We start from the raw sequence: 14753 nt of genomic DNA, 5'->3' as shown, positions 1-14753 counted from the left end.
CGGTATGGAACGAGGTTTCTAAAACCTCAGTAAAGGAGGTTCAACAGACAGGGCTCTACGAGTCATGGTTCGTCGCAATGCCCGCCAAGGCGAGCAAGCAAGAGTAACCACCGACCAAGTCATGGAAGTTGGTGCCACTACAGAAGTTACTGCAGTCCACCTTCGTCGTCTAGACAAAGATCATGACCATACTAGAGATCACACCGAGGCTCTACAAAAGAAAGTTACCACAACTCGAGCTGAGTTGAGAGAGTTTCGGGGACGTCAGGCTTTAATGGAGAAATATGTCTTGAGGATGAGCACCGAGTAAAGGAGATGCAAACCTTCATAACTCCACCCCACAGTTCTCTGAATACCATGCACCACGAGTAGTTCTTATGCTACTCATATACATTATAGATTAAGTATTTCGAGTAAGCGTTACTACTACTATTTTCTTGTATGTAAGTTCGACCTGTTGAACAAGTGATTACACTATTCATAGGTCGTAATGCTGTTAAAATTTTCCCCATTCATTGATGTACTCTAGACCTTTATCAAGGTCAATTTTTCCAGAACCATGTACTAAAACATTTCATCAATGAAATTGGCATGCATTTTATTTCATTGGATGTTACCATTAAGTTCATAAGTTGTTAAGGAAATCATATACTTATTAATAGATTTTCTATTTTCTTGATAACTTACAAATACAATAAAGTTGGAACACAAAATGTATGTCACTAAGAATTTCCATAGTCATTATTGAAAACTTATCATCTTTGAAGTTATGGCAGAATTAGGCCACCTCGAAGAAATTCCATGCGTTTCAACAATACAGAAACACCACGTCCTCCACCGCCACAACCTCCGCCAATGGATACTGCGGTCTTTCAGGCTGCTGTAACAGCTGTCGTAGCAGCCGCCATGACTCAAATTAACGCAAGTGGTGCTAGTGGGGCGGGTAGTGGTGCCCACAATTCTTATCACGGGGAAAGTCTCGGACACCCAAGGGAGTGCTCTTATAAAGACTTCTCGAATGCCAAATCCAAATCTTTTGATGCCACCGGAGGTGTTATTGCTCTAACACGCTGGTTCGAGAAAACAGAATCGGTGTTTGAAATCTGTGTGTTCCCTGAAGCTAGCAAAGTGAAATTTGCAGCATGCACTTTCTTAGACAGAGCCCTCTCTAGGTGAAACGGATATGTGAAGTCGTTGTCTCTCCCAGTAGCCAATGCTATGAGCTGGGAAGATTTAAAAGTCCTAATTCTAGCAGAATATTGCCCGAGGGGCAAGGTGCAGAAACTAGAGCAAGAAATCTGGGGTTTGACGATGAAAAACTCCGACATTGTTGCTTACACGGCCAGATTTAGTGACTTGGCTATTCTATGTCCCGGGATGGTCACCCCGGAAAGTAAGAAAGTGGAGAGGTATATCTGGGGATTAACTCCGACGATCCACGGAAACGTTATAGCTGCAAATCCACTTCCTTTTGACACTGCCAAACATCTGGTGAAAACACTCATGGATCATGGAGTTCGTCAAGGCTCTATGACAGCCATTCCCGAGCAACCCAAAGAAGGAGGCAACAAAAAGAAGTTTTGGAACAAAAGAAAGGGGCAATCGTCACAAGAGCCTTCAAAGAAGCAACAAGTTGTGGCAGTACACGCTGCTACTGTTTCTGCTACTATACGAGCTACTGTTCCTGCTACAGCTCCTATTGCTCTAGCACCTTCCAACCGATATGCTGGAAATCTTCCCAAGTGTGATAAATGCAACTTCCATCTGTTGGATTAGGTGTCTAAGCCCATAACTATAATTGATATGTACTTGACCTGAGAGTAGCATGGTCCATTTGGGTTGCATATCATCAGGAGAATTTGTTAGGATGGACTTTTGAGAAGAGGTTATTTATGGTTTATTAATATATTATAAGTTCTAATATATTAATATGAAATCATATGATTTAATTAGTATTGATTAAGAATTAGTTTGGAATTAATTTAGTGATAAAAAAGAGACTAATTAAATCAATGGGGACTAATTGTGTAAATTAGTTATATTTATATGTTGGGCTTATGATTCATATTGGACTAAGTTTATGTATGGATACATAAAGAGTTGGGCCACATGAACCATGGATCATAAAACCCATGGGTATGGATTTGGGTTATACACATGACTCTTGGAATCCAACATATAAATATGTACTCCATAGTAAAAAAACACCAACACACATGTTCTTGGAGTTTATGGAGGTGTTTTTGGTGCATGGTGAATCTCTCTCAAGAGCCACCTTTGTCCTAGGTGAGTTGTGAGCCATTTGAGGCATTTCATATCATTGGTGCTAAGCTCTTAAGGCCAAATACAACAAGGTTTCAAGCTACATAAAAGGTATGTCATCCAAACTAGTATTATATATTGTTTGTGTCAATTGCATGCTAGTTATAGGCTTAATGCTTTGGAAACACCATTACATGTATAATTACAAAAAACATAGATCCAACGCATTTAGGGTTGTATGTGCACCATATGATGTTGTAGTATACTAAAACCCAACATTGGTATTAGAGCCATGGATTGTTTCCTATTATATTTGATGTAATTATTGGTTTTCGGAGCAAAAAAATCGATTTTATGTTGTTCTGGATAGTGGAATCGCCGAGTCCACTGAGGGACTCGTCGAGTCCAAGAACAAATTCATCCAACTCGCCGAGTTTGTTCTTGCACTCGACGAGTTGGAGCCCCTGACAACAGATTTTCGAGTTTTTTGGCCTGTTTTGGATTTGGATCATTACCACAAAATGGTTTTGTTCATAAAATTTGATTTTGATGCTATGGTAATGATTATCCTCATCCAAATAAAGGATAATTGTCAAAGTTTCAAGATTTGTGTTAGTTTATGTGATTAGATAAGTTCGTGAAAATTGTTGATGTGAATTATCTTTGCTTATGAGTTTAATCTTGTTCATAGAAAATTTATTTGATTATTGTGTTAATTCAAATAATTGATCTTAATGATTTTTATGACTCCATAACTTGTCCTCAAGTTATGGAAAATGAAGACTTTTTCATTTAAAAGCACATTAAGTATCATAGGTTATGAAAATGGAAGAGTCTCTTTTTTTGATGTCATCATAAAATGTTTCTTATGTCTTCCATAATTTGTCCTCAAGTTATGGAACTTGAAAAGTCTTCCATAAAAACCATATTAAACTCATAAGTTATGGAAACCAAAAGTTTTTGAATTGTTCAAAACTTGCTCTCAAGTTTTGGAATTTGTAAAGTTTCTCACCATGAATACTTTAATTCCAAATTAACCCCTAGAATTTTAAAAGTTTAAGATTCAACCCTTATACTATTATAATATTATAGGTTTAATATTTATATATATATATATATATATATATATATAAGAGTAAGTCAGTATTAATGTTAATAAGCCTCATTCACGAAGTCGATCTATAAGGGGGGGTATAAGGTTGTTGTCTATAAAATGGCAGCTTAATGGGTGTCTACTCTCACCCACCGCTTCTTTGACTGGTGGATGGTCGTTAGCCGAACGGGTAGGAAAGGACATTAATTCTCCCTTCATTAAAAGTATAATGATAAATATAAAGTAACTAAACTTTATTAAATTCCCAATCTTAGTTACTTTAGGAAAATGTGAATTTGGTGCTAACCCATGAAATTGCACTTTGCACCTTGTTAAGTCGTTAGTGGAGCGTGTGTGGTTAACCGACACACTAATCTGGGACTGAAAATGTGTACCAAATGGTAGCTTGATGTTAATCATAGATCAATGGAGTGTGTGTGGTTAACCGAAACATCGATTAAATGGTTGTAACATTAAGTGTACCAAGTTAATTTTCATGGTTATTCACTCCTTGTTTGTGATCCTCGGCATCCAAGTCACAAACTTGAAGGGCACAATCGAGATTTAAACATGCCATTGAATTGTTCAATGAATCTCAAAGGATCTAGGAATTTCAATTCACTTAAAACCTAAAGTCCCTTTTCGTTTTTCGTGGTGGAAATTGGTAAATCGTCATTTACCTACCTTCAAATATTTTGCAATAGGATTACGACATCCCTCTTCCAAATTGTAAAATACTGTGTTGGGTGTAACACTAGTCAAAATAGGTCAATAACAATCACATGTGATTATACCAATCATGTAATGTGATTTTGTTAAACTAGTAAGGTGATAAACATACTATGTATTTCATGATAAATTCTAATACAAATATGAACTTTGTTTATGATAAAACTCAAAGTATACGTCCATACGATTCCAAAAATATAGAGAACGTCGAAATCTGGCTTAGCGTGAAGAAGTTATGATAAACTCTAACACTATAAAATCTCTATAACAAGAGGAATTTAAAATAGGCTTAGAATTAGCTATTGGAATCTAACAGAGAGTTGTAGTACTCGGAGTTACCTACGCGTGGATATAAAGAACGTCAAAAACGGAGTTCGTATGCAAAAGTTACGACCGTCCAAAGTTACAGCTGTCTTAGAGCATGACACGTGGCAGAAAACCCTAGCTGTCTGGATTCACGACGTGAAAGTAGTCCATGACACTAATCGGAGCTAGAAAACACGCGTTAAGGCTATGGGATGACTCATAGAAGTTCACGACGTGAACCTATCAAGTTCACGACATGAATGAGCCCAGAACACCCTATAAATAGCGATCAAAGATCATTCAATCCTTACACCTTCTCCTTTCATTATCTCTCGTTTCCGAAGGCCGTTTCCCTTCCCGAGCCTGACAACGAGGAGCCTCTGACCACTTAGATTCTATAGATCACACTACTAGGGTGAGTTTCACGGCCCCACTTTCTAATATGTTCGGGGGAAAACGCATGCTAAATATTGTATATACGTTACTATTATGTCTATATGATAGTATATTAGTATCAACATAGATAGTTATATTAATCGGGATATAGTTGTTCTAAATATAATATTTTGAATATATACAACTATTATCAACTTGTTAGCATGTTCTTGTATTAATGTAGATCTTGATTTATACTTAGGATTCTATATATATGTTGTGTGCGATATAGTTCTGAAGTTATATTAGGGAGTTCTATATGTCAAAAGTATGTTGCTATTATTGGTTTTATGTCAAGATAAAACCTGATATGTTATATGCTATTATTGTTGGTTTTATGTCAAGATAAAACTTGGTTTTACTTCAAGTTATAACTGTTATACTGCCTAAATGTTATGAAATTAGGAGTAATGTTTAAAAGCATAGTCTAGTAATTTAGGGTTTTAGACATAAAAATACTTTTGTTGTTAGAACTATAGAACGCCGGCAAAGTTTACATGAGCTATTGTGTTTATCAACTAAGATTGGAAATCATAGTGGAAATCTTCTGACCTGTAACCGTTAATCCCGTGTGAGCAAGGAAGTTGTATATGGATCTATACGGGGTGACTACCACAACCGTGGTTGCTAGCTCCAACCCAACGGTATTCAGGTCACAAACTTGCCTAATTTACTACCTTCCGACGTGGATGAAGCGTGCGGAAACTACCGCAAGGTGTGATCCTTGTACTGCCGTAAGGTGTGATCCTTGTACTACCGCATGGTGTGATCCTTGTACTACCGTAAGGTGTGATACTTGTAATAATAATAAGAGGTATAAAACTAAGTCATACAGTCGCAGCTATAGACTCATGGTAGCACAACTTTAGAAGCATTATAATTTGTCGATATACAAGTATGAATGTTAAGTATAAGTTTCTCAAAGACTTATACTCTAAGTATAAGAATCTAGTAGGTATATTACTTGTATATTAAGTAGACCACTATACCTATCCTACTTACTCGTATAGAATTGAAATAGATTTATACGTAGCGGTTTTACTCGTATAGAATTGAAATAGATTTATACGTAGCGGTTTTACTCGTATAGAATTGAAATAATATTTATACGTAGCAACTTAATTTGTATGGAATTACAAACATTTATATTTGTAATATATGAGACTTATAGGTATATACTTATTTGGTAAGTAAACCATTATACCTAGGATATATATACTAAATGTTGGAGAGTCAAAATGATACTTTCAAAACTATACTTTTGAACTTGGAAAATGTATTATTTTTATATTGAATCAAAACCTGTGGACTCACCAACTTTATGTTGACGTATTTTAAAATGCATGTGTTTTTAGGAAGTTGATAACTATGATACGAGAAATGACGTTACACCACCCGGTGTTTCCGCCGACGGTCGGGGTGTGACAGATTGGTATCAGAGCTATTGACTATAGTGAATTAGTAATTTCTTAGGAAAGCACGAATATAGTTTAGGGCTTACTCTGTTAGGTTTAGGTATATCCCTTAGCCTAAAATATAAAGTATTATTAATTATTCTACTGAAGGACTACTTACGGGAGCGGTGACAGGATAGACATATCGATTTGGGTTGTTGGATTCCAGAACGACTATATGCTAAAATGATCCTGCCCTTTCGGTTGTCCTGACTGGCCGATGCCTTATCAGCTAGACCTGAAGTAACAAACAATAATTAATAGACCATGAATACAACAAATAATAAATATAAAGTCATATATGAAGACTTAGACCCGCGATGAGAATACACCTAAATGCCCGGAATGCTTTTGATCTCAAGGATTTAGATCAGATATTCAAACTAAGGTTTATATGTGCATATATCCTATCACAACTAGGTGTAGGTGTACAACTACATTTTATTATGATTAGATCATATGGACTATTCAAATTGAAAGTAATATTTGATAGACTAAATACTTGGTGAATCAAACTAGGAATTCGATAGCGCTCATTCTCGAGAATGGATAATCTTAGAGGGTACGGATGAAGAACAAGAGATTCCATACCCTCTTATGGTAGATGATCCTTACTACCCTATAAATCCAACTACCTTTCATCCAATACCTTCTAACGATGGAGCACCTTTACCTTCTAACGATGGAGCACCTTTACCTTCCAACGAATGGGAAGAAAGCAAGTCAATGGAAGAAAGGAAGCATGCAGAAGAGATAGAATCAGTTGCATCTTATTTCCCCCCAATAAATACTTTTTATCGTCAATTCCCAGGAGGAGCGAAGATGAAATGAATGGCCCGTAAGTCTATACCAAAATGGGTAAGGAAGAATCCAAAGGGGACATCTTCAGGAACCCATAGAGTTCAAGATGAACCTACGAGGATAGCACAAACGGTTGATAGGTGGGTAGCAGAAGAGAGAGCTGCTAACAAGTATGAGATTGGTCAATCATCCCGACCATATCTCTCACCTTCTTCCAAAGATGACACTTTTTCTCAGCTGTTTGAGAAAAGTGTGAGAATCGAAAACAAGAGGGAAATTTTCAAAGGAAAGACTACACATCTTTCAGGAAGCATGTGAAGACTAGAACGACAAATTACGCGAGATCAAGAGGCAGTGATGGAGTTCCATCATTGTATAAATTTCGCTTATAACTCATGATGCAAGGATTGCAGAGTTAGAGCTCTACAATCAAACCTCGAGAAACGAGGAACGCACAGGAGAGCTTGATCCGAGAACTCAAAGCACTTGAGGAACAAGTTATTCATGTCACTAACGTGTTGTGTCATCACTTAGGGTACTGGCATATAAACTAGAACTAGTGGTTGTGTAAAAATAGAGAAATCAAACTAATTAAGGCAAAAAGAGTAGTGTTTCTAGAAAGGGTGTAGTAAACCTTGCAAATTTTGTTTTTAGAAACTTTTCTCATATAAACCTATAATAAACTGGTTTAACCACTAGTAATAAATATAAAGCATATATTACATGTGCCAAATAGTGTCGTCCACTATGCTTTATACCTTGAACAAAAATTTAAGTTGTTAACTATCGTAATTTAATGACTAATACTTCATAGAACTCATAAAATTCTTATTATTTATAATAGGAACTAAAAAAAAAGTTCTTAGAAGGAGTGGTGCTCGACTAAACATTAACCAATAATCAACACCACAACAACCGCAACCACCACCAGAAATAAATCCCTCAATAAGTTCAGCAGAACTTGAAGAAATCATAGCTCAGAGAATCGCTGCAGCTCTAGCTAATGTCACAAGAAGTGGAGTTAGAAATGAAGGCAATGTAGGGACCGCCAGAATGTGTACTTACAAAGATTTTATGAATTGAAAACCTAACAGCTTCCATGGAACGGAAGGGGTTGTTAGCTTGACCCAGTGGATTGAAAAGGCAGAATCAGTATTTCAAATAAGCTTCTGTCCAGAGGACTGTAAAGTACGATTTTGTTGCATGTACTTTCGCTGATGCAACGTTAACATGGTGGAACAATCATGTTAATACAATAGGAATTGATGCTGCAAACTCCATGCAACGGTAAGAGCTGAAGAGGATGCTAGTAGAGGAGTATTGTCCTATGGAGGAAATACATAAGCTGGAACAAGAATTGTGGACCCTAACCATGAAGGGTTCAGAGATAAATGCTTATACCGCCAGATTCAATGACCTTATGGTGATGTGTCCGACACTTGTAACCCCGGAGTACAAGAGGATCGAGCGATATATCCGGGGTCTAGGATCACAAATCAAAGGAATGGTGATCGCATCGAAGCCTTCAACATATGACAGTACCAAGCGAATAGCTCATCAACTAACCTGCACAGAAATCCAAGTGGGATTTATAGCTGAGTCTCCCGAATCTGGAACAAACAAGCGCAAATTGAATGGGAAGAATCCCAGACAATCATCTGAGGAGAGACAAGATGTGACAACTAATTATGCAGCTACAACAACAATACCCATACAACCAAGGAAGTATGCTGGAAAACTCCCATGGTGCACTCAGTATAATCGTCATCACCTAGGTAATTGTTCATGGTGCAGTCAATGTAACCATCCGCATGCAGGTGACTGTTATATTAGCATGAAGTGCAAAAAGAGGGGACACACTGCTAGTTACTGTAAGAGCACAACACCTACAACAGAAAATCAAGGAACAAACACTGGAACAGGCTATGATGGAGGAAGAGCATGTTTTGAGTGTGGTGAAATTGGACATGTCAAGAAGGAATGTCCAAATTTAAGTAGTCAAGGAAGTTAGGCCGTGGTAGTGAATTCGTAATAGGAAGCATGGAAGCTATCCAGAACCCTTCGGTGGTATCTGGTACAAAATAAATTTCGGGACGAATTAAATTAAACGGGGGGAGAATGTAACACTAGTCAAAATAGGTCAATAACAATCACATGTGATTATGCCAATCATGTAATGTGATTTTGTTAAACTAGTAAGGTGATAAACATACTATGTATTTCATGATAAATTTTAATACAAATATGAACTTTTTTATGATAAAACTCGAAGTATACGTCCATACGATTCCAAAAATAGAGAGAACGTCGAAATCTGGCTTCGCGTGAAGAAGTTATGATAAACTCTAACACTATAAAATCTCTATAACAAGAGGAATTTAAAACAGGCTTAGAAATAGATATTGGAATCTAAAAGAGACTTTTAGTACTCGGAATTACCTACGCGTGGATATAAAGAACGTCAAAAACGGAGTTCGTATGCAAGAGTTACGACCTTCCGAAGTTACAGTTGTCTTAGAGCATGACATGTGGCAGAAAACCCTAGCTGTCTGGATTAGTCCAGGACACTAATCGGAGCTAGAAAACACGCGTTAAGGATATGGGATGACTCATGGAAGTTCACGACATGAACCTATCATGTTCATGACGTGAATGAGCCCAGAACACCCTATAAATAGCGATCAAAGATCATTCAATCCTTACACCTTCTCCATTCATTCTCTCTCGTTTACGAAGGTCGTTTCCCTTCCTGAGCCTGACAACGACGACCCTCTGACCGTTTAGATTTTATAGATCATGCTACTAGGGTGAGTTTCACGGCCCCACTTTCTAATATTTTCGGGGGAAAACGCGAGCTAAATATTGTATATACGTTACTATTATGTCTATATGATAGTATATTAGTATCAACGTAGATAGTTATATTAACCGGGATATAGTTGTTCTAAATATAATATTTTGAATATATACAATTATTATCAACTTGTTAGCATGTTCTTATATTAATGTAGATCTTCAGTTATACTTAGGATTCTATATATATGTTGTGTGCGATATAGTTCTGAAGTTATATTAGGGAGTTCTATATGTTAAAAAGTATGTTGCTATTATTGGTTTTCTGTCAAGATAAAACCTGATATGTTATATGCTATTATTGTTGGTTTTATGTCAAGATAAAACTTGTTTTTACTTCAAGTTATAGCTGTTATACTGCCTAAATGTTATGAAATTAGGAGTAATGTTTAAAAGCATAGTCTAGTAACTTAGGGTTTTAGACACGGAAATGCTTTTGTTGTTAGAACTATAGAACGCCGACAAAGTTTACATGAGCTATTGTATTTATCAACTAAGATTGGAAATCTTAGTTGAAATCCTCTTACCTGTAACCTTTAATCCTGTGTGAACGAGGAAGTTGTATATGGATCTATACGGGTTGACAACCACACCCGTGGTTGCTAGCTCCAACCCAACGGTATTCGGGTGACGAACTTGCCTAATTTACTACCTTGCGACGTCGATGAAGTGTGCGGAAACTACCGCAAGGTGTGATCCTTGTACTACCGCGTGGTGTGATCCTTGTACTACCGCAAGGTGTGATCCTTGTACTACCGCAAGCTGTGATCCTTGTAATAATAATAAGAGGTATAAAACTAAGTCATACAGTCGCAGCTACAGACTCATGGTAGCACAGCTTTAGAAGCATTATACTTTGTCGATATACAAGTATGAAGGTTAAGTATAAGTTTCTCAAAGATTTATACTCTATGTATAAGAATCTAGTAGGTATATTCCTTGGATATTAAGTAGACCACTATACCTATCCTACTTACTCGTATATAATTGAAATAGATTTATACGTAGCGGTTTTACTCGTATAGAATTGAAATAGATTTATACGTAGCGGTTTTACTCGTATAGAATTGAAATAAGATTTATAGGTAGCAACTTAGTTTGTATGGAATTACAAACATTTATATTTATAATATATGAGACTTATAAGTATATACTTATTTGGTAAGTAAACCATTATACCTAGGATATATATACCAAATGTTGGAGAGTCAAAATGATACTTTCAAAACTATACTTTTGAACTTGGAAAATGTATTATTTTTATATGGAGTCAAAACCTGTGGACTCACCATTTTTGTGTTGACGCATTTTAAAATGCATGTGTTTTCAGGAAGTTGATAACTATGATACGAGAAATGACGTTACACCACCCGGTGTTTCCGCCGACGGTCGGGGTGTGACGTTGGGTCCTAGCCTTAATATTTCATTTGGGTGTTATTTTAAGGACTAAAATCAACTAAACTTGAATTTCTCCCTCATAAATGTCTATGTTCAGACAACAATGGTCTTCCCAAATCTTGTGAAAAAAAACTTTCTTTATAATGATGATTTTCCACAAGGCAATCAAGGTGAAAGATTAATCCCTTCTTTGTGCTTTAGTGGAACTTTCAATTCCTCCACCTCCTCCAATTATTCTCCCTAACCCACAAGTTCTTGAAAAGTGCAAGGTCGCTCAATCCCTATTGGCAAGAAATGTCTATATGTGCTCACATCTTGGAGATGAAGTCACATATTGACAAGTTGGGAGAGTTGGGTGTCGAAGTCTCAAGGAAGTTGGCGGTTGACTGGGTTCTTCAATTACTTCCTAAGTCATATAGCGGGTTCTTTAAAGGACTACTATGTGACAGACCACGACATGAACCTAATCGATCTTACCTGTTTGCTTGTTGTTGCTGAATCAACAATGATTTGGATGATGGGTTTTGTATACTACAACATCCTATAGTTCACATACAACCCTAACTACCTTGGATCTATGTTTTCACTAAATATACATGCAATGATTTTTCCAAGGTATTAAGCCTATAACTAGCATGCAATTGACATATACCATACAAGATACTAGTTAGGGTAACATACCATTTATGCAGCTTGAAGTCTTGATGTATTTGGCCTTAAGAGCTTAGCCCCTATAGTGTGGAAGCCTCAAATGAAGTCAGAATACATCATGTAAAAAGGTGGCTCTTGAGAGAATCACCATGCACCAAAAACACCTCCATGACCTCCAAGAACATGTGTAACCACAAGTGGCGATTTTGGGCAAAGGAACACATATTTATATGTGGTGGATTCCAAGGGTCATGGGTATAACCCAAATCCATACCCATGGGTTTTATGATCCATGGTTCATGTGGCCCAACTCTATGTATCCATACATAAACTTGGTCCAACATGGATCATAAGCCCAACACATATAAATATAACTAATTACCATCATTAGTCCCCATAGATTTAATTAGTCTCTTTTGATCACAAAATTAATTCCAAATTAATTCTTGATCAATACTAATTAAAACATATGATTGCATATTAATATATTATAACTTATAATATATTAATAAATCATATATAACCTTCTCTTAAGAGTCCATCCTAACAAATTGTCCTGATGACATGCAACCCAAATGGACCATCCTACTCTCGGTTCGAGTACATACCAATAATAGTTATGGGCTTAGACATCTAATCCAATAGTCTCCCACTTGGATAAATCTAAAACTATTATTTCAAGTAAGACTCCAAAACCCGACTAGCAATCGTAGCTCTTAAAAGCCGTTGTCGAACTCTGAATTAGTCAATAACGTGTCCATTAGATGAGGGATCATATATTCCTCCATTCTAGATATCATATGGACTGAGACATGGATTATAATCATTCTCTCTATCCATCTGTTGTTTCCCGATTTCCGATTTATGACGATTGACTAATTGAACAAATCAAATCAGTCCAGGCCCGGCCGCGCACTTACGTTTGTCATCACTAAATCATGGAGGGGCCCACATATATCGCTTTTATCCCTCCAAGGGTAAGAGGAATGGATAAACTTCAACTCATATGCTTGTACTAACTACTTGTTGAATCATACACAGAGGCACGTTTTATAACATCAAGTTACTGATGCGTTTTCGTACAATCAATGTACAACCAACTCATAGTCAACAACTCATATCTCTAGGTTTAAAGAATATAAGATATTATCGTCTCATGATCACTCGTGATAAAATCCATGAAGTGATTCAAATGAGTGTGGGTTTAATCCAATACTCGAATCTTATTCCAGGAGCACTCATGAATGTTGCAGCAACTTTTGCTATGTCTAAACACCTTAGACATCTACAAGCCCAATTCATGACAGTCTTGATTCATACCTACTTCCAAAGTATGATTGACTGTGGAGAGTTTGAATAACCTTAGTTAATCGGGAAGTCAAAACATGCAAAGTGAAACACAAGAATAATACTAATCCTCTATGTCCCCAAAACTTTTGAGAGTAAATAAAACACCTTTTATTTTATCACCATATTGATTACTCATTATTCATTGTATAATGTTTCGAATAATCAACTTTATACTGGAATCAAAACAATAGTTGTCCCATGCTCCAAGCATGCACACTATGTTTACCTATGGTCCTTTGGTTGTGGAATAGATCAATTGACAACATTTCAAATGATACTCATTTCACAATTCCAAATCCTCATCGCAAATGTAAGAATACAAGATTATTTGCTATTTACTGAAATCTGTTAGATTCTAAACTTCTATGCATTGATCCTCTTGCAATGAATATGCACAAAAGTCACAAAGACTCGGCAACAGACATTAGAAAGTATTCCAATGGAGAGCAATTCCATGGAAACAAAGTCACATATTCAAAGTAGATTCCTTTGAACATCCTTCCTGCATTAATTTTTCTAATCTTACACAGATTTGAAGAACAAATTCCACCTACAGAAACATTTCCATATTCCTATTTTGACTATCACTTCTGAACAAGAGTTGCCTCTTTTCAGAATATGTCAATATGGTCCTTCCAAACGTTACACCATACTTCCAACTGTCCATGAGCAACCAATCTTTGGTAAACCTCAGATTGTCCTCGACAATTGCTTAATAACTTTAGTCATATCCAGTTCTAGTCCTTTTCCCTCTTAATTCCCTAGGCATTTGGAAAATTTATAACGGATGAATATTATAGAACATGTAATCGATCCTATATCGCAAGCATATGGGACACAATTCATGATGTCTCACATAAAGACATGATACTAGACCAGTCTTTTGCTATAATATTTCTATTTCTATTTGCCATGTTCTCATAACTAGAATTATGAAAAGGGATTCCGTGATCATAATCGAATTTTAGAACGCAAATAATGCAATCATGACTAAATTTGATTAAAGACTCACAATCTAAGCTTTTAGAATTAGAATGAAGTATAATTTCCTCTCCCTTAATTATAGCAAAACAACTTTCCAAACCCTGCAACTTTGCAAATTGACACTTTTATTTTCTATAATTAACATTGCTAACTTGCAACACCTAACATAATAATCATGCTCCCACTAACATGATAATTATTAGCATAACACTTATGTTCCCACTAGCTTTGAAATGTATCCAGAAATCAGATGGACTTCTTGAAATCAGTACTTATTGACTTTCTTACCAAAGTTCGGATTTCTGATACGAGATACTTTGATAAGACTTTATCAAAATCATACACCTTTCCTTAGATAGCTCACATGCGTGTCTAAACAATTATGAAGAGGGATGTCGTAATCATAATGTTTAGACCTTTTGCCATTCTCACCAGTC

The sequence above is a fragment of the Lactuca virosa genome, chromosome 5 (assembly GCF_052849685.1).
Source record: "Lactuca virosa cultivar CGN04683 chromosome 5, Lactuca_virosa_CGN04683_v6, whole genome shotgun sequence".
In the NCBI taxonomy this organism is placed as follows: domain Eukaryota; kingdom Viridiplantae; phylum Streptophyta; class Magnoliopsida; order Asterales; family Asteraceae; genus Lactuca; species Lactuca virosa.
Note: the sequence above shows the minus strand (reverse complement) of the source record.